Source organism: Chiloscyllium punctatum, chromosome 26 (genome assembly GCF_047496795.1).
Source record: "Chiloscyllium punctatum isolate Juve2018m chromosome 26, sChiPun1.3, whole genome shotgun sequence".
NCBI lineage: Eukaryota > Metazoa > Chordata > Chondrichthyes > Orectolobiformes > Hemiscylliidae > Chiloscyllium > Chiloscyllium punctatum.
Genome location: NC_092764.1, coordinates 58,510,705 through 58,537,574, shown reverse-complemented (window position 1 = coordinate 58,537,574; position 26,870 = coordinate 58,510,705). Strand labels below are relative to the sequence as shown.

The following is a 26,870-nucleotide window of genomic DNA, read 5'->3' as shown; positions in this document are numbered from 1 at the left end:
GATAAATTACACAGGTTTGGTGCTCTTCCAAATTAAACATCAGGAAATTGTCACAATTGGTTACAAATTCCAAATAACTTTCCGATATAATTGTCCAAACTAATGTCAATTTGTGAAGTCAGTAATTTTTAATGTTTTTGTTAATTAATTATCTCTCAAACGGTATCTGTTAGGCTTAAAACTGAGCAATAAGTCAGATATTAATTAAATGCAGTTAATATACAATTATGTGCAGATTGTGAGCATTAATTGGGGTTTCAACTGAACATTTTTTAAGAGACATTTGTTGAAACGAAGAGGTAGATGATTTGAAGGTGTACATTTCACTCTGTAAATAAATGTTAGATTGAGGTCTTTGAAAGAGCATTCCAATAAATATCATTCCTCTGCACTTTTCTCATTGCCCTGTAAATCTTTCCCCTTTTAGTGCTTAGAGAAGACTCACAACTTATCACACTCTCTGGCAAACAGATGAAGCTGCTTCCAGCAAGCTGTGAAGGATATGTTTTCTTATGTTATAATAGCAGATTTAGTTCACAGCTGAACAGTGCATGCATCGTGTGTCTCATGATGATCACAATATTGTATTATCAAGCACAAAAGGGAAAAATTAAAAACAGATTAAAACTTCAGATTTAGTGAAGGCTGACTTCAATAGTATGAAACCAAAACTGTCTGCAGTAAACTAGGAAAATGTGATAATCAGTAAAATGACAAAATATCAGTGGGAACTGTTCAGAGTAGAATTAAATGCAATTTATAACTAAGATAACAACTTTACTTGTGAAAAGTCAGCTAAAGCAATAACAGAACTAAATGGAAAAATTATATAAAATATTATTTAAAATTACAGATCGTGGCAATAAGGAAAAATATAAAAATCAACAAAATTAAAAAGAATTTTCAGACTGGAGGCCTGTTGACCAGTGGAGTACCAGAAGGATTGGTGCTGGGCCCTCTACTTTTTGTCATTATGTAAATGATTGGGATGCAAGCATAAGAGGTGCAGTTAGTAAGTTTGCAAATGACACCAAAATTGGAGGTGTAGTAGACAGCGAAAAGGGTTACCTCAGATTACAACAGAATCTGGACCAGATGGGACAATGGGCTGAGAATAGCAGATGGAGTTTAATTCAGATAAATGCGAGGTGCTGCATTTTAGGAAAGCAAATCTTAGCCAGGACTTATACACTTAATGGTAAGGTCCTAGGGAGTGTTGCTGAACGAAGAGACCTTGGAGTGCAGGTTCATAGCTCCTTGAAAGTGGAGTCGCAGGTAGATAGGATAGTGAAGAAGGCGTTTGGTATGCTTTCCTTTATTGGTCAGAGTATTAAGTACAGGAGTTAAGAGGTCATGTTGCGGCTGTACACTGTTGGAATATTGCGTGCAATTCTGGTCTCCTTTCTATCGGAAAGATGTTATGAAACTTGAAAGGGTTCAGAAAAGATTTACAAGGATGTTGCCAGGGTTGGAGGATTTGAGCTACAGGGTGAGGCTGAACAGGCTGGGGCTGTTTTCCCTGTAGCGTCAAAGACTGAAGGGTGACTTTATAGAAGTTTACAAAATTGTGAGGGCATAGATAGGATAAATAGACAAAGCCTTTTCCCTGGGGTCGGGGAGTCCAGAACTAGAGGGCATAGGTTTAGGGTGAGAGGGGAAAGATATAAAAGAGACCTAAGGGGCAACTTTTTCACGCAGAGGGTGGTACGTGTATGGAATGAGCTGCCAGAGGATGTGGTGGAGGCCAGTACAATTGCAACATTTAAGAGGCATATATGAATTGGAAGGTGTTGGAGGGAAATGGGCCAGGTGCTGGCAGGTGGGACTAGATTGGGTTGGGATATCTGATCGGCATGGATGGGTTGGACCAAAGGGTCTGTTTCAATGCTGTACATCTCTATGACTCTATATCTACAAAAAGGGAGTTAAATAAGAAATTTACAAGCTATCGAAATCAAACATCTTTGATAATTCTGTTAGAAATAAGTATGTGGGCAGAAATAACCTGATTGTGCCTAAGCTGGTTTGAGGTACATACAGAGGCCTACAGGCAACTATCCAAACATTCTGACACCTCAGTTTATTTCTGCTAATTTTCCTTATTTCATTTTCTGAATTTCCGCTCCTGAATATTTCAAGTCATCATTCAAACAGCCTTTTGTGAAGAGAACTTGTACCAATTGTCCTTAACATCTTTTTGTGCATATACATTCACAGTCCATCTGCTCCTGTACCCCTTCCAGTTAATATCAATACTCCTCCTTCCTACCAAAATGCAACAGCTCACATGCTCTGCATTAAAATTTCATCTGCCAGATAGCCACCCATTCCATTAGACTATGACTTTTGAGATCTTGCACTATCGTCATCACAATAATTCCAAACTGTGTCATCTGCAAACTTTGAAATTGTGCTCCACACATTCAAATCAGGTCAATAACCCTACATCAAGAAAAGCAGTGGTTGTGATCCTGACCCCCTCGGACAATGATCCAAATAAAAATCATTTGCTGCTATTCTTTTCCTGTCAGTCAGCCAATTTCACACTTAAGTTGTCACCATCCTTTTATTTAACAGCTTCAACTCTACTTAAAAGGCATATTATCAAATACCTTTTGAAAGTCTAACTATACATCAACCCTCAGTGTTGCCTCATCAAAAAAACCAACAACAAACAAATTCATTCAGGTCAACTCATTGCTGCAGCAAAAAGCAAGCAATCAAAAATGTATATCAGTGCTCGACTCTCCACTTTGTTGCACCTTCCTCTGCTTAGGCTATTCAATCAATTTTCCCTGCAGAAAATGCAAGTTTTACAAAGTGACAAATACAGTTTTTTTTGTTTATCCTTCCCTGAAAAGGATATGATCCAAGTGATTGATGATTCACATGGTATTAATTTGATTTCACTGAATAATGGACCAATAAGTACCCCCTTCACGATCTATGTAAAAGGAAACAGTAGAAGCCTCAAAATCTCTTATCCTATCTGGTGTCAGATTTGACTCAGTTCAGCAATCCTATCCCAGAGTTAGATGGCCGTGACTTCAGTTCCCCTCCAGAATCAATCACACACTCTCAACATAATACCGAAAGAGGTCTTATTTGCGTTTGAATATGAACATAAAAATAAAAGGAACATGAGAACAGGAGTATGCCACACCACTGCTCCGGCCTGTTGTATCCATCACTGAAATCATCACCCACCTACATCTTATTTCCATCCATTTGCACTGATTCTATATTCTTTAAACCTTTTGTTGATCTTGAATGTGACCGCACTTAATGGTCTTCACATCTAGGTGATAACAACTTGTACATATACAACACATTTCAAAACCATGAGACAAACAAAGCACTTTCCAACCAATAAAGGACTTTTGAATTGTAGACACAGTTGTAATGACAGAGTCCACTGTTTTAATAGAAAGCTTCCACATTTTGCATGGAGAAATACCTTTTGTGAATGGTCTGGTTCTGATTTTGAGGTTTTGTTGTCACCAGACTGAAGGACAACAAAGAGATTTTGCAGTGTGCTGATTAACATTTCATCCTGAACCAAGGGAAATAACAGATGATCTGGTCAGTCTTCACATATTGTTTGTCTGTGAGAACTTGCAGTCCACAAAATAACATCAAGTTTCTTTTACAACAGTTAATACTCTACAAAGCCCTTTAGGACGTCCTGGGGTTCTGAAAGATGCTATGTAAATGCAAGCCTTGCAATGACATTGAACACATGGGGAGGGGATGCAAGGAGAAAAAGGGAGGCTCAGGAGATTAAGAGTCCCAAGATCATCAGGTTTGCTGGTGGATACAAGGTACTGAACACGTTGATGCTCTCTCACTAACTCTGCATCAATATTAAAGCCACAGCACAAAGTCACGGCACCCTGAATAGGTGAGATGCTGCAACAGTCAACAGTCCCAACCACAGGAGGAGAAAAAATAGATTAAAGACCCTGGGATATAACCAGAACCATTAATGAACAATGCTTTCCCCAGGCCCTGATCAACACTGACCCCCCTCTCCCCCCGGCCCTGATCAACACTGACACCCCCTCCACCTCCCAGGCCCTGATCAAAACTGACCCCCCCCCCCCCCCCAGGCCCTGATCAACACTGACTGCCCCTCTCCCTCTGGCCCTGATCAACACTGACTGCCCCTCTCCCCCCGGCCCTGATCAACACTGACTGCCCCTCTCCCCCCGGCCCTGGTCAACACTGACTCCCCTCTCCCCTTCCATCTACCCCCCCCCCCGCCCGTGATCAATACTGACCCCCCTCTCCCCCTCCCTCCCCCAGGCCTTGATCAATACTGACCCCCCTCTCCCCCTCCCTCCCCCAGGCCCTGATCAACACTGACCCCCCTCTCCCCCTCCCGGTCCGCGAACGCCCTCTCCCTCCAGCTCTCTGTCCCTCTCACCTTTCCGACTCCGCGTCTTGTCTCTCACACAACACCTTCCCTCCGCTTCCGATTCCTGCCGAAAGGTTCCGGGAGCAGCTGTTCCGCCTGACCACCCTCCCTTCCTGACAGTCCCTCTGGGTAACACCCATGAAGCATCATATATTTATTATCACACTTTGGTGTGATGTTTCCAAAGTAATAACATGTAAATAATGTTATATGTCAATTTGATCACTATTTTTACTATTATTTATGCAAAATATTATTTATAGATACTTGTATTTATTAATACTCAAGCATGCTGGTTTGCTAGTTCTAAAGTAATAATATTTAAATGAATTATACATCTCTTTAATAACATTTACATTATGATATAGCTTAGCTGCACAAATTTCCTCTACATTGGGGAGACAGGTTGCCAACATGCGGAAGATTTTGGAGAACATCTCTGGGACACACACACTAAACAACACCACCACCCTGTGGTCAAACATTTCAACACCCCCTCCCACTCCACCAAAGACATGCAAGTCCTGGGCCTCCTTCACCGCCAAACTCTAGCCATCCAACTCCTGGAGGAAGAACACCTCATCTTCCACCTTGGGACCCTCCAACCACATGGCATCAACATCGGTTTCATCAGTTTCTTCATCTCCCCACCCCCCCCTTGTCCCGGATCTCCAACCTGACACCACCCTCTTGAACTGCCCTAGCTAACCATCTTCCTTCCACCGATCCGCTTCACCCTCCATCCGACCTACCATCATTCCCCACCTTCATCTAACTATCGCATTCTCAGCTACCTTCCCCCAGCCCCAGACCCCTCCCATTGATCTCTCAGCCCCCATGCCCCCACTCCACCCCAACCCCCACCCCATATTCCTGAAGAAGACCTTATGCTCGAAACGTCGACGCTCCTGCTCCTCAGATGATGTCTGACCGGCTGTGCTTTTCCAGCATCACACGTTTTGACTCTGATCTCCAGCATCTGCTGTCCTCACTTTATCCTAGCTGCACAAATATCTACCTGTATATATGAATATATAATACATTAAGAATCTTGGATCTGCAGATATATCTAACATTTTGCTGGGCTATTTTTATAACAGGAAATGTCTGTGTAATTCTGTAATGTTGCAAGTTAAAATTGTTAATGTACTATGGATGTTATGAAATTGAATATCACAAAAGCAGATATGACTTTGAAATGTGGACCAATTGTATCTCCGCCCCCCTCCGGCCTATCACCCTCACCTTAACCTCCTCCCACCTATCGCATTCCTAACGCCCCTCCCCCAAGTCCCTCCTCCCTACCTTTTATCTTAGCCTGCTTGGCACACCCTCCTCATTCCTAAAGAAGGGCTTATGCCCGAAACATCGATTCTCCTTCTCTACCAGCAACTTTTCAAAAGGCTGCAATTTCCAAGGTAGTAATCCACCACAGAAAAGCTAATGACCACTAAATCAAGCTTGCCACTGGAGAAGGTAATAATATCGACACTGTCAGTCTGTGACGCAGTGCTGAGGAAATGAGGTGTCACTTCCAAGCTGGAAGTGCATTGGGAACCCAGCTAAACGATGCAAATCAGGGTTTCAGCATATACAGAAGTAGCTACAGTATTCTTTGGGCCAACCAGTTGAACCAGCTTAACTGGTAAATTAAATAAATCACCCAGTTTTTTCTTAGCAGCACAAGGAACGTCAATGCCCCCTGCTGACCTGGGCTGCCACACTACCCAAGTTACAAAGCCTTGAAACAACTCCCATATATACTTGTACATTTTCCTTTCTGTCAGTGTCCTGACACATGATTTTCAAGCTTTCCTGGCTGCCAGCTGCCACTTCTCCCAGAGGAAGGACCAAGGGGCTGATCAGTGGTATTTAAAGCAGCCAATAAATACTGGCCGAGCCAGTAATGCACAAATTCCATGAATTATTTTTAAAAATCCATCAATGCTCCAACCGGAAGTTAAACACAGCTGCTGGAACGGATGCAGATTGATGTCAACCAGATTGAAAATCCAAAGTGATATGTGAATTTAACCTACTGAAAGTTCTTTGGGCCCAATTGCATCTACAGCTCTTGCTTTGGAGAGAAACCTGTCAGTATCAGTTACGTTTGACTAGTGGGCATTTGAAGAATGACTGACAGGGAATACAAATTCAGGTCATTCTGCTGTAACCCTCATTTCGTTAATGCAAATTCACTGTAATGCGATTGACAAATTGGGAACACTGTTTCTAAAGCACAAGCTTTTAAAATATGTAATGCAATTACATCACCAACACTTTAAGCACTGTTTCTAAAGCGCGATTTTTCTATAACACGGGGATGCACAAGAACACATCCATTGCGTTATAGAAGAACTACCTTTAAAACCATTAGTTAGGATTAGGAGGTTATTTTCTTGTGTTTTTACTGAAGTTCTTCACTAATTGTGCCCCATTGCCTGTTTCCATGTGTCAAGTACAACGGGACAAGTTTCTCTCTGCATGCAGATTTCATCAATGTGACAGACAACTACCAAAATAAATGGTTCAAATTACAGCTCCACATCCTTTTTACAGATTGCACATTTACTACCTCATTTTCTCATGGATCTGCCTCAAATTTCTTGGCTAAACACATCTTTCTGAACAATGGTACCACACGGATCAAAATTACTTAGCACTAATGTGGTCAGCATTTGTATCACGTCATCATAGCTTCTATCTGTGTGAATGTTATGACCATGTTCTGAATTCTTTTGATAGGTAAAGATGAAAATCATTCTAGTACAGACTAAGGAACACTTACAAAACAAGGGACAGCCATTCTCCGATGAATTGCTCAGACTAATGCCTGGACTAATCAGTGTCATCCTTTCTGGTTTAAAATTTAAACAAACAGGCAGTTAACTGTCAGTCATCATCTAGCTTGCATTCTCCATGGCAATGTCTCTGTGTCCAACTAGTCAGCACTCTCCCCTCAAACATTACAAATATTGTTTTACCTTTTCATTGATACTTCTTGCAAAGTATTCTAACAAGTTTTTTTTATTCATTCATAGGATAAGGGCATTGCTGGATAGGCCAGCATTTATTGCCTATCCCTAATTGTCCAGAAGTCAGTTGAAAGTCAGTCACATTGCTGTGGGTCTGGAGTCACATGTAAGCCAGACGAGGTAAGGATAACAGTTTCCTCCCCTGAAGGACATTAGTGAACCAGATGGGTTTTTTCTGAAAGTCAACAATGGATTCATGGTCATCATTAGACTCTTCATTCCAAATTTTTAAAATTGAATTCAAATTCCACCAGCTGTTGTGGCAGGATTTGAGCCCAGGTCCCTGGGCATTGTTCGTGTCTCTGGATTAACAATCCAGTGATAATGTCACAATGCGGCCACCTCTCCAATGCAAGCTGAAAAAATGTATCTTGCTTTAGCAAAACTCACAAGCTATTATTAATTATTTGTAAAGACCTGATCCAGAACTCTATTAGAACCTTCTTTCTTCAGCAAATAAGTTAGTCTTAATTATATATTATTGTTGCACATCACTGACAATATACTCTAGCCCTTAGCGTAGCAGCTGTTAACCCATTATGCCACATCAGCTCACAGCGTATTTCCAGCATTGTTGTAAAGACTCTTGACGCAAATAATATGGAAATTGTGGAGCCTGAACGTGTGGAATATACTGGTGCATCTGTCCAATCACATTTTTACACAATATGTAAAAACAACCAGCTTGTCTCCTCTGGAAAATTTCCCCAAGGAGACACATGACTGGTATGATTGAACTAAAGGAAGAAATAACTTGCATTATATAGTCCCATTTACTGCCCCAGGATGTCCCAAAGCACTGCACTGTCAATTGAGTAATTTTGAAGTGCTGTCACCATTGTAATATTTCGTACTTAGATGTGCCTAAGATTTTGTACCTTTGTACCTAAGATGGGCACCAGGAATGGCAACATTGTACAATTTTCATTGTACTCCTGTATCTTTGTACTTGAGTACACAAGACAATAAAATCTAATTCTAATACTTTGGAACATGGCAGTCAGTTTGCAGATGCAATGTCCCACACCAACACAAACCTAGAGTGACTGTATAACCTGATTCAAACTTGCTGGAGTAGTTTGCTCAGAATCAAGTCCTGCGACTCCCGGAGTTATCACAAATGTTAAAGATTTTAAAAACTACACAGAGTTCCCCAATTTACCTGCTTTCAAAATCCAGATTGACTGCATAAACCAAAACATTCTATCTTGTTTGCATTGGATTGCTCTCAACAAAGCTGACTCATTTTTCACATTTAGCCCCTATCATTAATGTCTATTTTGTATGTTTCTCTCCTTTGTTACCATTTGCACTGCCTTTGTAATTTGCTCTGGACATTCTCATCGGTTCCACTCCTCCTCCTACTTTGCAATAGTCCTTTTGGTTACAAAGAATTCAAATCAGATTTGAAACATTAGCATCATTTCCCTCCCCACAGATGTGGCAGACCTGCTGCATTTATGGCAAGACAATGGCCTGGTGGTATTGTCACCTGATTAATATTCCAAAGACCCAGGTAATGTTCTGGGACATAGGTTCAAATCCTGCCATAGAATTTGCATTCAATAAAAAAAGTCTAGAATTAGGAATTGAATGATGACCATGAAGCAGTTATTGATTGTCAAAAAAACCTATCTGGTTCATTAATGTCCTTTGTAGGGAAAGAAAGTGCCATCCTTGCCTGGTCTGGGTTATGCAATTCACTCTTAACTGCCCTCTGGGCAATTAGGGATGGGCAATAAATACTGGCCTGGCCAGCGACACCCTCTTCCTGTGAATGAATTTAAAAAATCCTCTGTGGTTTCAATTTGTTCTTTTTCGCTCCAAGTCCAGAATATTCATTTTTTCTCTCCTAATGCAACGGTCCTTTACTGTTGTCATTTGGTGCTGGTATTTACAAGTTTGATGTCCTTCAGGGACTCCAAAACGTGCAGCAACATTGTAACTAACCCAGCAATTTGTGGAGAATTAGTGGTAGCCAGTAGGCAGGATATTATTAAGCTGGAGAGGGTTCAGAAAAAATTTACCAGGATGTTGCCAGCAATGGAGAGTTTGAGTTATAAGGATAGGCTGGGAATTTCTTCACTGAAGCACGGGATGTTGAGGGATGACAGGTTGGACCGAAAGATCTGTTTCCATGCTGTACATCTCTATGACTCTATGAGAGACATAGATAAGGTGAATAGCCAAGGTCTTTTCCTGAGGATGGGAGTCCAAAACAAGGAAGCATATTTTTAAAGTGAGAGGAGAAAGATTTAAAAAGGACACAAGAAGCAATTTTTTCACACAGAGAGTAGTTCATATGTGGAATGAACAGCCAGAGGAAGTGGTGGATGAAGGCACAATTACAACATTTAAAAGACATTTGGACATGAATAGGAAAGGTTTAGAGGGATGTGGGCCAAACACAGGCAGCTGGGTTGAGGTTAGTTTGGGAAGCTTGGTCAGTGTGGATGAGCTGGATTGAAGGGTCTGTTTCCACACTTTATGACTCTGTAGCTCTATGACTACGAGTTCAGAATCAGCACAAGTTGCTGGAATGATATCATTCAAATCATTAGCCTCACAAAGATGCCAGCATGGCCTCAGCCTTCCCATAAGTTTCAGGAAATTGTTGCATTTGGCCACTTCAAATGAATTAATCTCATGCATAAAGCTATGGCTGATATTTAATGATGTGATTTCAGTTCCTGAATTGTCACTGAACTTCTCTGAGCCAGAAATTGAGCCACTGAAAATCCAAAGTCTCAATCCAAAGGACAGTAAATTGTTACAGACATTTAAAATGTAAAAGCTTAACTTTTTCTTTTTGTGTCTTTTCTTTCAAATTTCCCTTTTAATACAACCTTTCTTATTCCACTATCATTTCTTTCTGACCCCAATTTCACTGAAATGCAGTGCATCTCTGCTCCAACTGCCTCTGTTTCTTTATTTATCCTTAAATCTTACTGATTAAAGGGAATGTGGGTCCAACTGATAAATCCGACAATCAAACTCTGAACGAAAACACAAGTTGTTCAATGGAAGGATCTTAACTTTAACTAATGCCTGTAAAAATGGTATGGCAATTATCATGGGGGATTTTAATCTACATGTTGATTAGTCAAACCAGCTCAGTCAAGGTAGCCTTGAGGAAGAGATCGTTGAGTGTATCTGCCAATAGTTTTCTTGAAGAGTATATAATGGAACCAATGTGGGAGCAAGCTATCCTAGATCTGGTCCTGTGTAATGAGACAGGAATAATTAATGATCTCATAGTTAGGGATCTTCTTGGAAAGAGTGATCACAGTATGGTTGACTTTAGAATACAGATGGAGAGTGTCAAGATAAAATCCAATGCCAGGCTCCTGTGCCCTGGGAGGCGACAATAGAATGAGGGAGGACTTGGCTAAAGTAGACTCCAAACAAAGATTTTATGGTGGGACAGTTGATGAGCAGTGGAGGACTTTCAAAACAATTTTTCAAAGTGCTCAGCAAAAATATATTCCAGTGAAAAGAAAGGACTGTAAGAAAAGGGGTCATCTGCCATGACTGTCTATGGAAATAAGGCCAGGCTATCAAATTGAAAGGGATGGCATAAAAAGTGGCCAAAAACAGCAGGGAGCTAGAAAATTGGGAAAACTTTAAAGAAAAGTAAGATAGAACATGAGAAAAAAAACTAACACAGAATACAAAGACAGATAACAAAAGTTTCTATAAATATATAAAATGAAAACAAGTGACTACATTAAATGTTGGTCCTTTACAGAATGAGAAGGGGCATTTAGTTATGGGACATGATGAAATGGCCAAGGCATTGAACAGGTATTATGTATCAGTCTTCACAGTGGAGGACATTAATAAATACTAGTAATTGACAAAGAGATGAAGGTAGGTGAGGACCTGGAAACAATCATTATTATGGAAGAGGTAATGTTGTGCAAGCTATTGCAGCTAAGGATAGATAAGTTTCCTGGCCCTGATGGAATGCATCCCAGGGGACTAAAAGAGATGGTGGGAGAAATAGCAAGTGCACTGGTGGTAATTTTCCAAACTTCGCTGGACTCTGGGCAGTCCCAGCAGATTGGAAAACAGCAAATATGACAACACTGTTTAAAAAGGGAGGTAGATGAAAGAAGGGAGTTATAGACCGGTTAGCTTAACCTCTGTAGTGGGGAAGATGCTTGACTCTACTATAAGGAAGAAATAGCAAGGCATCTTAATAGAAATTGTCCTGTTGGGCCGATGCAGCATGGATTCATGAAGGGCAGGTCATGCTTAACAAACCTTTTGGAATTCTATGAAGACATTACGAGTAAGGTGGACAACAGGGACCCAGTGGATGTGATGTACCTAGATTTACAAGAGGCTGCTGCATAAGATAAGGATGCATGGCATTGCGGGTAAAATATTAGTATGGATAGATGATTGGTTTACTAACAGGAAGCAAAGAATGTGGATAAATGAGTGCTATTCTGGCTGGCAATCAGTAACTAGTGGTATGCCTCAGGGATCGGTGTTGGGACCGCAATTATTCACAATTTATATAGATGATTTGGAGTTGGAGACCACGTGTAGTGTGTCAAAGTTTGCAGATGACACTAAGATGAGTTGCAGAGCAAAGTGTGCAAAGGACTGTGAAACTTTGCAGTGGAACATAGATACTTTCAGTGAGTGGGCAAAGGTCTGGCTGATGGAATATAATGTTAATAAATGTGAAGTCATCCATTTTGGCAGGAGTAACAGTAAAAAGGATTGTTACTTGAATGGTAAAAAATTGCAGCATGCTGCTTAGCAGAGGGACCTGGGTGTCCTTGTGCATGAATCAAAGACGTTGGTTTGCAGGCACAACAAGTAATTAGGAAGGGAAATGGAATTTTCTCTTTCATTGCTAAAAGGATTGAGTTTAAAAGCAAGGAAGTCATCTTGCAGCTGTATAAGGTGCTGGTGAGACCACACCTGGAGGACTATATGCAGTTTTGTTCTCCTTACTTAAGAAAGGAAGGACTGGCATTGGAGAAGGTACAGATGAGATTCATTAGGTTGATTCCGGAGTTGAGGGGGTTGGCTTAGGAGGAGAGACTGAGTAGACTGGGATTATATTCATTGGAATTTAGAAGAATGAGGGGGGATCTTAGAGAAACATATACCATTATGAAGAGAATAAATAAGGTGGAAGTGGAGAGGATGTTTCCACTAGCAGGAGAAACTAGGACAAAAAGGCATAGCCTCAAAATTAGGGGGAGTAGATTTAGGACTGAATTGAGAAGAAGCTTCTTCACCCAGAGGGCTGTAACTCTATGGAATTCCCTGCCCAGTGAAGTAGTTGATGCTACTTCAGAAAACGTTTTTAAAGCCAAGACAGATTTTTTGAACAATAAAGGAATTAACTGTTACGGTGAGAGGGTGGGTAAGTGGAGCTGAGGCCATGAAAAGATCATCCATGATCGTATTGAATGGCGGAGCAGGCTCGATGGGCCAGATGGCCTACTCCTGCTCCTAGCTCTTATGCTGTTATGTTCTTAGCTACAAAAGCAGGAGTGAATCTGTCTCAGAGAGATATCACTTTCTGTAAAGAAGTTTAATCCACAAAGTTTTTAGTCTGTTGATTTTTATACAATTGTCAATTTGTTATTTGTATTTTTTTATTAGTTCATGGATCCTGACATTGGTGGCAATTATGTCTCATCTCTAATTGTTAGAGAGCAGTTAAGAGTCAATCACATTGTTGTAGGTCTGAAGTCATGGGTAGTGCCTGATGGCAGTTTCCTTGTCTAATGGACAATAGTGATCCAATTGATTTTTACTCCAATAGTTACATGATTGCCATTAGCCATCTTTTTAGTCTGGATATTTATTGGAATTCAAAGGGAGATTAGAACTCATGTCCCCAGAGCATTAGTCTGTGGTCCTGCATTACTAGCACAGTGACAGTCCCAATGTAGCATTACATCCCCTCAAATGTTTTTTGATTTCAATATGTTTAAAAGCAACTAGCCTATTCACCATTACATATTCCAGGTATAGAGTCTGGGTGTAGGCCCAGTTTTAGCTTTGCATGTGAAGTGAGTTATTCATCCTTGGACGATTTTGTAGTTCATGCTATTTTTACATTAAACTAATGACAAATGAATGTTTTTGGACAAAGAAGGAACCCATCAATTTCTTGTCTTTGTCAGAGAGGGTCGGGCCTGCAGGAAAAATTAGGCTAAAAATTGTGTCTGCAACCCGACTACCCTCTGGGAATACAAATAGGAGTAAATGCTAAATATGTTAAGGCCTTAGAGATGGTGCAGAGGAGATTTATTGCAATAGTACACAAGATGAGGGACTTCAGTTATGCAGAGATTGGGCAAGCAAGATTGGTCTCATCAAAGCAGCAAAGGATTATATACTCAATAGAAGGTTTTGATAGGATGGGAATGTTAAATTGTTTCTGCTGGAAGCATTGGGTATATTTTAAGTAATTGGGAAAATAACCAGGGCAGATGAGGAGACTATTTTTTACACAGTGAGACATTATGATCTGGAATGCATGACCTGAATGAATGGTGGAAGCAGATTCAAGAGTAAACTTTGAAGGGAATTGGATAAACACAGGAAGGGTCAGCACAGATGCAAAGGGACAAATAGCCACTGTGTGGCTTATTGATTTTTTAAATTCAAACTGTACTGCAGAAGTCAAAGACCCAGCAAGAATAAGCAAATCTCGTATGTTAAGATTGTTCTGAAGAAGGGTCACTAAATCCAAAACATTAACTCTGATTCCTCTCTGCAGATGCTGCCAGACCTTCTGAGTTCTTCCGGCAATTTCTGTTTTAGGATCTTTAATTTGTTGTGTTAGTTGTTGCTAAGCACAGAGCCAAACATTTGTGCTCTTAATGTTGCAGCTGGTATCAGGTCAGCTCCGAAAATATATCTGAATCAGTTTTACCAACCACTCTGAGGCATTTGTATGAACTACATAAATCACAATTGTGGACAATCTATTGCTTCCAATCGTCATGATCAGGAATGAATGGTCATTTTCTGTGTGCTTTTCTCCCATATCAATTATAATTTCACAGACCTCCTAAAAAGAAAGGTTTATAACAATTTTAAACAGGGAATGAATATCCAGTGCCTGGATTTACAGCTGATTTATGACAAATGGTGCAAATTCCCTCATCCCCTCACATTCTATATCCAGTTCAACCCACCTACCACACTGCATCCAAAATCTTTATCGATGACTGTCACTTCCCCCAACTTGTAATGAGCAGCCTGACCAATTCTCACTCATTTTCACTATACTTTTTTTTTCTTTCCTAAATATTGATGTCTTGAAAACAATCCACATTCCAGAAAAGGGGGTGTTGTAAACCTCTGGGACCTGATCAAATGTATACCCGGACATTATGGGAAGCTGGGGAGGAAATTGTGGGGCCCCTAGCAGAGATATTTGTATCATCCACAGCCATGGGTGAGGTGCCAGAAGACTGGAGGGTGGCTAATGTTGTGATTTTATTTAGGAAAGGTTATTCGGAGGTGCCTGGGGTCTATAGACCAGTGAGCCTGATATGAGTGGTGGATAAGCTGTTGCAGGGCATTCTGAGAGACAGGATATACATGCATTCAGGGAGGCAAGGACTGATGAGGGACAGTCAACATGGTTTTGTGCATGGGAAATTGTATATCACAAAGTTGATTCGGTTTCATGAGGAGGTGACCAAGAAGATAGATGAGGGCAGAACGGTAAATGTTGTTTACATGTACTTTAGTAAGGCCTTTGACAAAGTTCTGCATGGTAGACTGGTTAGTAAATCAGATCACATGGGATCAGGGTGAGCTTGCCAATTGGATACAAAATTGGTGGTGGAAGGTTGTTTTTTGGACTGGAGGCCTATGACTAGCAGTGTTCCACAGGAATCCATGCTGGATCCACTGTTATTTGTAATTTATATAAATGATTTGGATGAGAATATATGAAGCATAGTTAGTAAGTTTGCAGATGACACCAAAATCATTGGTATAATAGACAGTAAAGAAGGTTATCCAAGAATACAAAGGGATCTTGATCAATTGGGACAAGGGCTAAGGAGTGGCTGATGGGGTTTAATTTAGATAAATGCAAAGTATTTTGGTAAGATGAACAAGGCAGAACTTACATCATTAATGATAGAGCCCTGGGGAGTGTTGTTGAACAGTGAAGACCTAGGGATTCAGGTACATAATTCATTGAAAGTTGCTCCACTGGTAGACAGAGTAGTAAGGAAGGTATTTGGCATGCTTGCCTTCATTACTCAAACCACTGACACTCGAGTAGTACCAAATGCTACTTGCCACTAATTAGACCAAATCCAAATCCGGGTCTTGCTACATACAAGGACTTTGCTACATGAGAAGGTATGAATGTACAATCATCCATGAATATCTGCTGTTGGCTTTACAGTGGGGGCAAGTTCAATGATTAATTTATAGCATTGTGAAAAATGGCAAATATGTGCAAGTCTTCACTGCTTTACATTCATCCAATGATTCAAGGATTTGGAACCCTGTATTTTCAACTGGTTCTGGATTAAGAGTGACTTTTCTATACGTTGCTGTGGGTAATTAATTTTCATATTAATAACACCTTTACTTTTATAGTAGGTAACTCTTCATATCAATCAGCAGTATGTACACAAGTACATGATAATGGCGAGACATAAACATGGTGTTCCTTGTTCATAGTGTCTTGGCAAACACACAGGAACAGGACTCAATATTCTTTATACTCTGAGTGCAGGAACCATTTCAATTATAGCTGGAGAGGTCTGTTACATGTAAATTATGTCAGTGATTAATAATGCTTTTTTTCTGGTTTTTAGATTAGTTTTCCTTAAGAAGCTCATGGAGTAAACATATTAGATCACAGGATACTCCGTTATCGTTGATATCTGATATGTTGGTGCTGAGTCCATAATACCAAAGTGTCAAGGTCTTGATGACTTTGATTGTTTCCAACAGTTGTTTCAGAATATCCATGTTACATCCATCCCATAGTGTTACCAGAGCACCCACTGCGTCTGTGGTGACACTTTATGTCCAGTTTATCGGTGTAAGTAATGTTTTTAAAGCTTTTCTTGCACTTATTATCTGCCTGCGTATGTTTGTGGTATCTTGATTACTAAGTAAGTGGTAGATTTAAAAATGTGTTTGTACAACAATGAAATGCTAACTGAAGAGTGGGTTGTAAGTTTGGAGTTGGGGTGGGTGTGGAGGTGGAGGTGGGGAGTTTTCAGGCAGGCACACACCCCAGAGGTCAGAGCTAAAGTTTCTCTTGCTGCACAGCCATGCTGCCTGCTGAATTCAAATTGTTCCGCAGCACTTGCTACAATACAGCCTCCATGTTCTATTTTCATCTGTTATTGAAACTAAGGTAACGATCCCTGATCTGATGTCACATCACTCCATCCTCATCCCTGAGTAAATGGTAATTTTCCTGTTTTCAGACTCTTCTCTCAGTTTCAAGCAGCATAAAGATTTGCAGGCTGATTAACAATTTGACAGAGTGCAATGTGAACTCTCTTTATTTCAGCTGACTGAGTAGTCAGTCCTGTATGACAGGAAGATTTAATGGCCTCTAAAGATCCATATAATGGATAGTGGTGGGATATATTTCTGTGCAGTAGGATTCTAAACCTGTTACAACAATAACTTAGATTTACACAGCCCCTTAAACAGATTCACCATTCCAAGGTGCTTCATGGAAGCATTATAAAAGAAAGTATGATACTCAACTGCATGAGAAGGTGAGATGACTAAAGGCTTGGATCACTGGCCTGCATGGTGGCTTGCTGGTTAGCACTGCTGCCTCACAGCACCAGGGACCCAGGTTCAATTCCAGCCTCAGGTGACCGTCTGTGTGCAGTTTACACATTTTCTGTGTCTGCAAGGATTTCCTCCCACAGTCCAAAGATGTACAGGCTAGGTAAATTGGCCATGCTAAATTACCCGTAGTGTGTAAGTTAGGTTCATTAGTCAGGGGAAATGTAGAGTAATAGGGTAGGGGAATAAGTCTGGGTGGGTTACGCTTTGGAGGGTCAGTGTGGACTTGTTAGGCCAAATGACCTGTTTCCACACTGGAGGAAGTGTATGAAAGAAGCAAGTTTTAAGGAGTGTCTTAAAATAAAAACAGTAAACTAGAGACAGTACACAAAGGATATTTCATAGCATGAGGCCTTGGCAATTGAAAGTGCAGTTAGTAGAGGCCAGAATTACAGGAATGCAGAGATCTCAGATGGTTGTGGGACTGGAGATGATTGCAGAGGCAGGCATGAGAGAGGCCCAGGAGGGATTTGAAAATAAAGGTAAGAGTATGAAAATTATGGTGCTAGTTGAGTGGGAGTCAATGTAGATCTGATCGGAATCTAACATAAAGTCAAACACTCCTTGGTCGATCTAAGTAAGATGGAGAGCTGCCTGATAAAAGGCAACTATAAGTTGCTTTTATTGTTACCACCAGTCCCTGGAGGAGACCGCTCAATTTATTACACGTTCAGCTGGGACCTCAAATTGTCTCTCAGCTGAGGAAGGAATGAATTAGCTCCCTATTTTTATTCTCCCTCCTCGTCCATTGGATGCAAAACGTTAATTTTTTTAAAGTCCCTTCTCCTGTGGATGCCTTTCTCCAGCACCAAATCAAGTTATGTTTTAAACAAAACCAATTTAACAAGGCTTTCCTGAGTTAACAAAAGAGTGAGTTCATTAGTTATTAACCACAAGAACTTGCATAGACATAGATTTGAAATGAGAGGCGAGTCCAAAAAAGAAGTAAGTTAAAAAGGTAAATGGATTAATCTCTGAGTTCTATGAAAAGTAGATAATGGTATGTGTGTCAGTAACTTTGGTTGATACTAATAGCACTCATGTTGGTAGATGAACAGTTGATTTTGATATGTTTGGCTCTGCAGGTCGGCTGAAAGGCCTTTGTCCTATTTACTTTTTGACCGTTTTCACTTGGTTTCTGACTTCCATCAAAGAGAGAGAGAGAGAGAGACCTCTTTTATTTTTACCTGCAGTACACAGTTTATTTGGAGTTTTCTCAGCTGTGACCCTCACAGCACACACCATTACCAGCTAGCACACACAGAAAAGGGTTACAATTAGCTTTAACCCCTTGTTACGATTCCAATCCGACTGATGCATGGACAGGGTAAATAGACAAGATCCGTTCCCTGGGTGGGAGAGTCCAGTCCCTGTGTAAATGTTAATTTTCCCTGTTTTCAGACTGTTCTCCCAGTTTAAAGCAGTGTAACAATTTGCAGGCTGATTAACAGTGAGAGGCTGATTAACAGAGTGCAATGTGAAGTCTCTTTATTCCAGCTGACTGAGTGGTCAGTCCTGTATGATGGGAAGCTTTTATGGACTCTGACGATCCATACAATGAATGGTGGTGGGATATATTTCCCACATCTGACACAATTATTCCATACTGAATGTTAATCTAAAACTCAGGGCGAACACTCTGGTCCCAACAATCAGGAATGTGTGCAGCAGGATTTCAAACCTATGACAACAACTTCAATATTTACATCATCCCTTAAACAGGTTCGCCATTCCTAGAGGGGATAGGTTTAGGGTGAGGGGGAAAAGATTTAAAAGGGACAGAAGGGGCAACTTTTTCACGCAAAGGGTGGTGTGTAACGAGCTGCCAGAGGAGGTGGGTGGAGACGGGTACAATTACAACATTTAAAAAGGCATCTGGATGGGTACATGAATATGGGCCAAGTGCTGGCAAATAGGACTGGATTAATTTAGGATATCTGGTCAGCATGGACGAGTTGGACTGAAGAGTTTGTTTTCATACTGTACATCTCTATGACCCTATGATATTACATGATCCCAGAATGAAATCTGACTTGACAGACAACATTTTGCTCTTTTTTAACATGGTGGTCTTTCACTGAACAAAAGCACACAAGGCTGCAGATTTGATTTTAACAATTAAATAGAAGCTTATCATACAAAATATATTTTAATAAGAAACCAAACTGTCTATATATAACAGAGTTTAACAAATTTCAAAGCACACTGCAAAACAAAATTTCATTCTGGAATGTCACTTTACAGTTAGTCAAAATCAAGATAAATTTTCCTTCCCTATTACATTTGTACTTTTGACTTAACTGCCTTTCTCACTTCCTGTTTTGTGAGCTGTAAGGTCTTTTCTCTAGAATATCCACATAACTGAGTTAGTTTTGAATAGCCAACGCAGGCTTCTAACTAAACACTTCTGTCTGGCGGTTTCAGCAAACTAAACACTTTCACTGAGGTAACTTACTCCTAAACTGCTGTGAACAATCTTCTACTTCTAGGAGAAAATATACCGGCATCTGAATTCAGCCAGGTCTCCTTCAAACTACCCAAAAGCTTTCCAACCTCTTAGCTTTTCTTCGCTGAAATCAATATTTGATTAATCTAAACCTAAAATGTCTTTCAGTGTTTTCTCTGCCTTGCTGTAAACCCCACAACATAAACAAATTTCCATTAACAATCCAGGAGGCCTTGAGTCATCTGCTGTCTGACTCATGGTTCTGATTTAAATCATGGTTCCAAAAAGACTGACCTAATCAATTATAAATCCTCTCACAATGATGAAACAACACACATATGCTATTAGTTTGAAATCTAAATTCTAAAAAAAAAGATATTTATATATATCACAACTTCCATTGTAAGATAAACTTAAACATGTCTCTTACCATGGCTACTTTCTTTTCTCCCATCATGTCCACAGTCAGAGATAACTCATAGAAGATTACGGTACGAAATATGTGCATTTCTCTCTTTGAAGCTTCCTTGACAACTGTTGAATGTAACCATCTCGTGTCTCCCTCTAGTTATGGGTAATCCACGCAGGTCTTCCAGACCATCGCTGAATTACATTACTCAAAATTAACATTCTCAGTCATTTTTGGCCGTATTGTACATCTCTATGACTCTAAAAGTTCAATATTTCCTTAGGTGATGCAGGGCAATGATTTGTGACTATGACACTCTCCTCAAAAGACAAATAATATGAGATAGACAAAAGAACACAGAAAACAACAGACACATACATCATTCCTCCAGCCAAAAAAAACCAAAGAACTGCAGATGCTGGAAATCAAAAACAAAAACTGAAATTGTTGGAAAAACTCAGCAGGTTTGGTGGTATCTGTGGAAAGAAAGCAGAGTTGGTGTTTCAGGTCAGGTGACCCTTCTTCAGAACTATTCTGAAGAAGGGTCACTGGACCGAAAATGTAACACTGCTTTCTCTCCGCAGATGCTGCTGGAACTACTGAGTAATTCCAGCCATTTCTGCATTTGTTTCAGTCTTCTAGCCCTGGTCAATATTACATTTTTAGTTCAAATCTGGTGTCCATAGACCCAGGATAGGGCATCTGAAGTCACATTTGATTTTTCACCAATGTGGATGATTTTTACGTGGGCACATATCCTCCTTCCATTATTTTTACCAGCACTTTGGCACTTACTGCACTTGTTGGTGGGAAGATCACACCTTTTCCCAACAGTAGAGTTTGCCTGGCTACAGTGTTCCTCAGTATCACTATAACTTGTTCACCTCACCCTTGGGAAATGTGGCCATCCTTCCTTTGAATACAAAGTCCCAACAACTCTGAGAGATTTGGTTAACTTCATCTGCACTTTTAGGAATGTCTTTACAAGGATTCTCAGCTACAGCAGAGCCATAGCCTGGTCTACTATGCTGACTCTCATTCTCTGCTTGTTGTGTATGTGTCCCAGTGGATTCCATTGGTTTTTCCAATAGCCCAGATTTGCCCTACTCATCGGCAGTTAGAACACACAGCTTTCACGTTCTCACTTTTCATCTCAGTATCACCTTTTGTACCCTGACTAGGGGTCCAAACATTTTCCTCTGTCCCACAGGTGTTCAGTTTCCAATCATTCTCCCTACCATTATCCTTGCCAGTTAGTTGGGACTGATGAGTAATGGTTTCTTTTCTGGAACAGAGAGGTGTAGATCATTTCATAAAAATCAGCCAGCACAGCAACCTGCCTACTCCCAGTTACTCTCTGCTTTTCTACAAATATTCTTATTGAAAAAGGAAGGGTATTTTAAAGGAGAAATATTTGACAGAGATGTTTAAGTGACTTCTGTTTTAATTGGCTGTATTCACTGGTCAAAAGCTACTTAAATTCCTGCTTTCAAATTCCAGGTACACCTGATCCTATTGTTTCCTAAGGGTGCAGAATTTTTCAACAGTATGACTCCAGTATTAAAGATAATCGTTTTTTAACGAGCCTTGCAATCAGCAGCACTTTCTTCATGCATGAGGGAGTAAACTTTGAGAGTTTTCCTGAAAGCAGTGATAAGGACTGATATTTGCAATGCCACTTCAATTGCTCTGCTACCTGTGTGAAGGATATAAAGATAGCTTCTACCTTTCCTTTATCAAACTTAGGAATTAAATGAGCAAACTGAATTGATTCCATCTTTGGGTGTGACTTAGTGGTGTCTGATGAATACAATAGATTTTCTGGTTCCTTTCCTGTTTTTTTCTGTAATTCTCTCTCATCACTCTTTGCTCATCCCTTTCCAATCTTTACTTTTGTCTTTGCTCCCATACCAATTTTTCTCTCATTTCATTCTCCCTTCTTTATATCTCTTTTCTTTTCTTTCTCTTTTTCCTGAAGTTCTCATTTTTGCTGCTCCAGTTTTAATCTCTCCACTGTTCCTGAACTGTTTCATCTTGCTCAATTTCCACGTGTAAACTGCTGACCACCTTATAAAAATTTTGGGTTTTCTAGCATTTGCGTGAAATTCAAATCCTAAGGAACTTAAAAAATCTTTTAATTGTTTGTAGATAGGATCTTTGAATTCTCAAAAGTAACTTACCCCAAGCTTTCTAAGAAATGCACTGACATTACATGTCAATGCTGCTATAGTAATGCAGGGCAAACTCAAGAAAGTCCTTTATAATTAAAAAAAAGTTTTCAAAGAGGCAATTTATCCTCTTTATCTTGTTTATTTTGTCCATAGGTTCAAATCAGAGACACCAGGCCTCAATTTGTTATGAACAGTCCCTGTATGAGGTTTCCCAAATTATTATAGTTCCAGACACATACCCCACATTGATAAGCTTGGGTTGAGGAAGGTTAAACTGGTTTACCTTCTTTATTCACTCCAACCCATACCTCAGTTGGTGACAAGAATCCTTTCCCTTGCAGATAAACCGCTGACCACCCTATTAAAAATTTTGGGTTTTCTAGCATTTCTCCCAAACCAAATTAATGGGTACTCCACACAGAAGATTGCTCATAATTTACATTTCCAGTCAGTTTTTGGCTGTTAGTTTTATTAAAAAACACAATGTGTAATTAAAAGTTCAATATTTTCATAAGTGATGCAGGATTATGATCAGTCATCATGGCATTACTGATGGAAATTTCAAACTAATACACTCATAACCTTATTATTTTACTTGTAAAATTATACAGTAAAATAGTGTTCCCCTGGGCATTGGGTTCAATGGAAAGGAACACAAGGTATGATGATTTCACACTGCTGTTCTGGATGTGAATTATAGGCAAGACTAATAGTTTCACAGTCAAGAAAAACTCAAAGTTTCCATGAAGGAATAGACAGACTTGCAGAATTTGATCCCCAAAACAAGAATGACAGCAGAATGTTACTTATTGAGTCAATGTTAGGTCATGGTTCTAAATGAATAGAAATTGAAAATGTGCTTATGATTCTTTGACACAGAGGATGATTTATAAGTGGAATGAATTGCCTGATGAAGTGATAGATGCAGGTGCAGTTACAACATTTAAAAGACATTTGTACATGAATAGAAAAGGTTTAGAGAGATATGGGCCAAATGCAGGCAAGTGGGACTAGTTTATTTTGGGAAAATTGATCCGGATGGACAAGTTGGACCAAAGGTTTCCATGCTGCATTACTCTAGGACACCCCAAAATCCCTTCCAATATAAAAACAGGATCAGTTCTTTGTAAATTAATGACTTTGATAAATGTAGAGTTGAGGGCGTGTTTGGATATAGCTGTATTAACTTTTCACCATTAATTTTAGATTTATAATTATACTTATAAATCAGTTCTTCCCAATGAGATTTGAATCTTATTTGATGGAAAGCTTAGAAGTAAAAAGTATTTGGGCAGTCTCAGTTCAGTTGAGAATGGGCATGTTTACCAGGCAAAACAGCCCACCCATATTCAGTACTAGTCAACAGAAAATTAGGAGGCCCACCGTCTCATATTGTGATGATGGGAGGGTCATAAGTTTGACAGGCGTATACTTAGTTTGCATGTCAGACGTTAGAGTGTGAGCAAATTGTTTGGACCATTTATACAAGTAATTCCTATCTGAATTTTAATTCATGTCCAATGGATCAGTCCAGATTAATGCTTCCTAACACCAAAGTACGTTTTCAAATGGACCTTTCCAGCACATTTGAAGTGTTTGATTCTGAGAATCAGTTTGGAAATGGTGCAGACAGTTGCTTCTGTTTCTCTGAACCACTGCAAATCCTCACTGTCAAAATGCTTTGTATATATCAACATAGACTGAATTCCTGTTTTAATCAATGGCAAGAGACAAGCAGCTGAATGGAAGGACAATTTTCTCCACGGGACAATCAGAGTGAGTCATCTTGGAACTAGTGTAACACAGCTACTGGTAGATGACTGAAAAGTGACTTTGCCAGAAGCCTCAAAGCAGATCATCTATCCTCAAGGACTGCTTTGTCACTCATTTGGCCAGGGCCCTTATGGGATCCAGTGTTACATAGGATTATTTACTTCACAGAAACAGGCCATTTGTCAAAACTGTCCAAGCTGTTAATGTTTCTCATGTACTTTTTCCGATCTTTTCTCACTGAATTATCTTATCATAACCATATACTTCCTTCTCCTTCATATGATTGTGTAACTTCATCTTAAATACACCAAGACAATTAATTTCAACCATTCCCCTGTAATGTTGATACCCTCTTGAAGTAAAGAGGGGTTTTTTTCTGAATTGAATATTGAATTCGTATATTTTTGTCTTTGAAAATTTTTTTTTCTAGAAATATGTGGAACTTTTGTCATGGAATTGTAAGATTTAATACTGAAAGTTTCCATAGTCCTAATGGACTACACAGCTGCTCTCACCTTGGACAGAGAGATGACTGTGGTGGTTTAACCTGAGGGTCACCATACCTAAGGCAAGGGGAGAGGTTGAGGAAGAGAGCTGTTCATGGTAGCCTCAGCTGGTGCGGAATTGAACCCACACTGTTGGCGTCACTCTTCCATCCAGCAAATTAAGTGAACTCACACCTTTCATTAACATTGCATATATAACCACATGAGATTTTTCAGAGCCATGGAGGTTGATCCCAGGGTATTACTTTTGCATAGTATGCTCTTAAAACTTCAATTATCCCACTTTCAACAAAATGTAAATTTTCAAGGATCTTACATTGAGAATAATAATATGAAGAATGTAATTTCACATGAATTATTATTTCAAAACGTTTTCCACCTCCAAGTATTTCACCAGCACATCTTGTCGATTAAACAGCAAATACTGACAGCAACCTTTGGATTTTCACATTTAGCTGCAAATATCTGGCCTCCAGAGGATGCTAGATTAGAGTGGTGCTGAAAAAGCACAGCAGTTCAGGCAGCATCTGAGGAGCAGGAAAATCGACGTTTTGGGCAAAAGCCCTTCACCAGGAATTCTGATTACCTAGTTTTTACCTCCAGAGGATGCTGTCAGTTTCACGGAGTTATAATTGCTAACACTGAAGATTTCACTGCCTGTTAACTCCAAAGTCCAGGCCAATGTTGCTGCTCCTTCAAAAATAGCTATTTTTCCCAAAATGATTATGCAAAGTAAGTTACTTTGTATTAATTACTTTGAGATAATTAGTTGCACTATGTCCTCATGTTTTATTTAAAGCAAACCAGGTAGACCCCACAGAGAGTTGTAATTTCAATTAAGAGGATTCCCCTTGCCTTTTTAAGTTTGAAATATTTGTTCTTCAAGATGAGAAAAATCATGTGAAATTGGACTATTAGTCAAATAATGGCTTGACCTGATATTATCACGACCTGGTGGTGAGCTATTTTGAATGAAGAATCCCAGTATTGATGCTTGGTCCATGCTGAGCGAATTAATTTCAGCTGGGCAAATGATTCAGTTGCTGTCACTTAACTATAGGTGTTGTAGAGGGAGCCTATTGTTGTTTTCTGCTGCATGTTTCAACTCAGTATTTCTGCGAGAAAGTAAACATTTCTATGAGAACAGGCTTGGTTTTATATCATAGTAATACATGAAGAATTAAACCTTGGATAAAATACCAGCAGCCTGTGACAGTAAAACAGTAAGCCACAACATTGAGAAGGACAGTGAGCAAATCCAAAGTACTGAGATGTAAGTACATGATACAGATAAATGTCTTTACAATGAGATGCAAGTTAATGTGGCATCGATGTGCACATCAACTTGTATTTGGAATTGACAGTGCAGAGAGAAATTTGTTTCTCATTAACATACAATGTCCATGCTTCTATGTAGTGTTACTTTTTTGTGACTTGAGTTCATTTATTTTGACAATGCTCAGATTATTGTATTCCAAATATATATATTTGCAGCAGCATTGCTATTTTAAGATACCAGCCCATGGCTTTCCACGTGTTGCTTACATTAGTCTATAGCCAAGCAAATGACTCACCATAAGAACTCAAGATTAAATTTATTTTGCTAGTTGCACTTCTGCATTTCTATCTTTTAACTTCCTTACAATAAGTTTGTGTTGCCATAAATTAGAGAGATTATTTCACATTGAAATGGTTGGTGAGGGGAGATGTGATGAGGTGGAAGTTTGAAGCATTTGATCCTCAAATTTACAGTGATTCTATGGCCTAACACATCCCTGTCTATTTTTTTGAATGACATCCTTTTCCACAGCTGGAATTTGCAGGTATCATAGTTATTGAAAATCAGTAGAAAGCAAAGGGAAAAAGGATCTACAGCTCAGTTGTTTGTACCTGCCTCTCAGCCAGAACTTCTGTATTCAAGTTTGATTCCAGGATTGTTGGGCAAAAGAGGAGTGTTCATGATATGGTTCCATTTGACAACCAACCTCTAATAGAGTCACAGAGATGTACAACACAGAAACAGCCTCTCGGTCCAAATCGTCTATGCTAACCAGATACCTAACCTAATCTAGTCCCATTTGCCAGCACTTGGCACATATTCCTCTAAACCCTTCCTATTCAATGTACACATCCAGATGCCTTTTAAATGTTGTCATTGTACTAGCATCCTACACTTCCTCTGGCAGATCATACCATACACACACACCACCCTCTGCATGAACATGTTGCCTTTCAGGTCCCTTTTAAATCTTTTCCCTCTCATTCTCAACCTATGGCATCTAGTT

General features: G+C 39.7%; 1 protein-coding gene across 1 annotated transcript in view; it reads right to left on the bottom strand.

Annotated features, from left to right (window-relative positions):
• The window catches only part of psme3ip1 (proteasome activator subunit 3 interacting protein 1), a 94,042-nt gene extending 89,527 nt beyond the window's left edge, over nt 1-4,515 (bottom strand). Inside the window, exon 1 of the mRNA XM_072547501.1 lies at nt 4,427-4,515. The gene's annotated coding sequence lies outside the window, so the exon portion shown is untranslated. The remainder of the gene's footprint in view (nt 1-4,426) is intronic.
• Nucleotides 4,516-26,870: the final 22,355 nt, after the last annotated feature.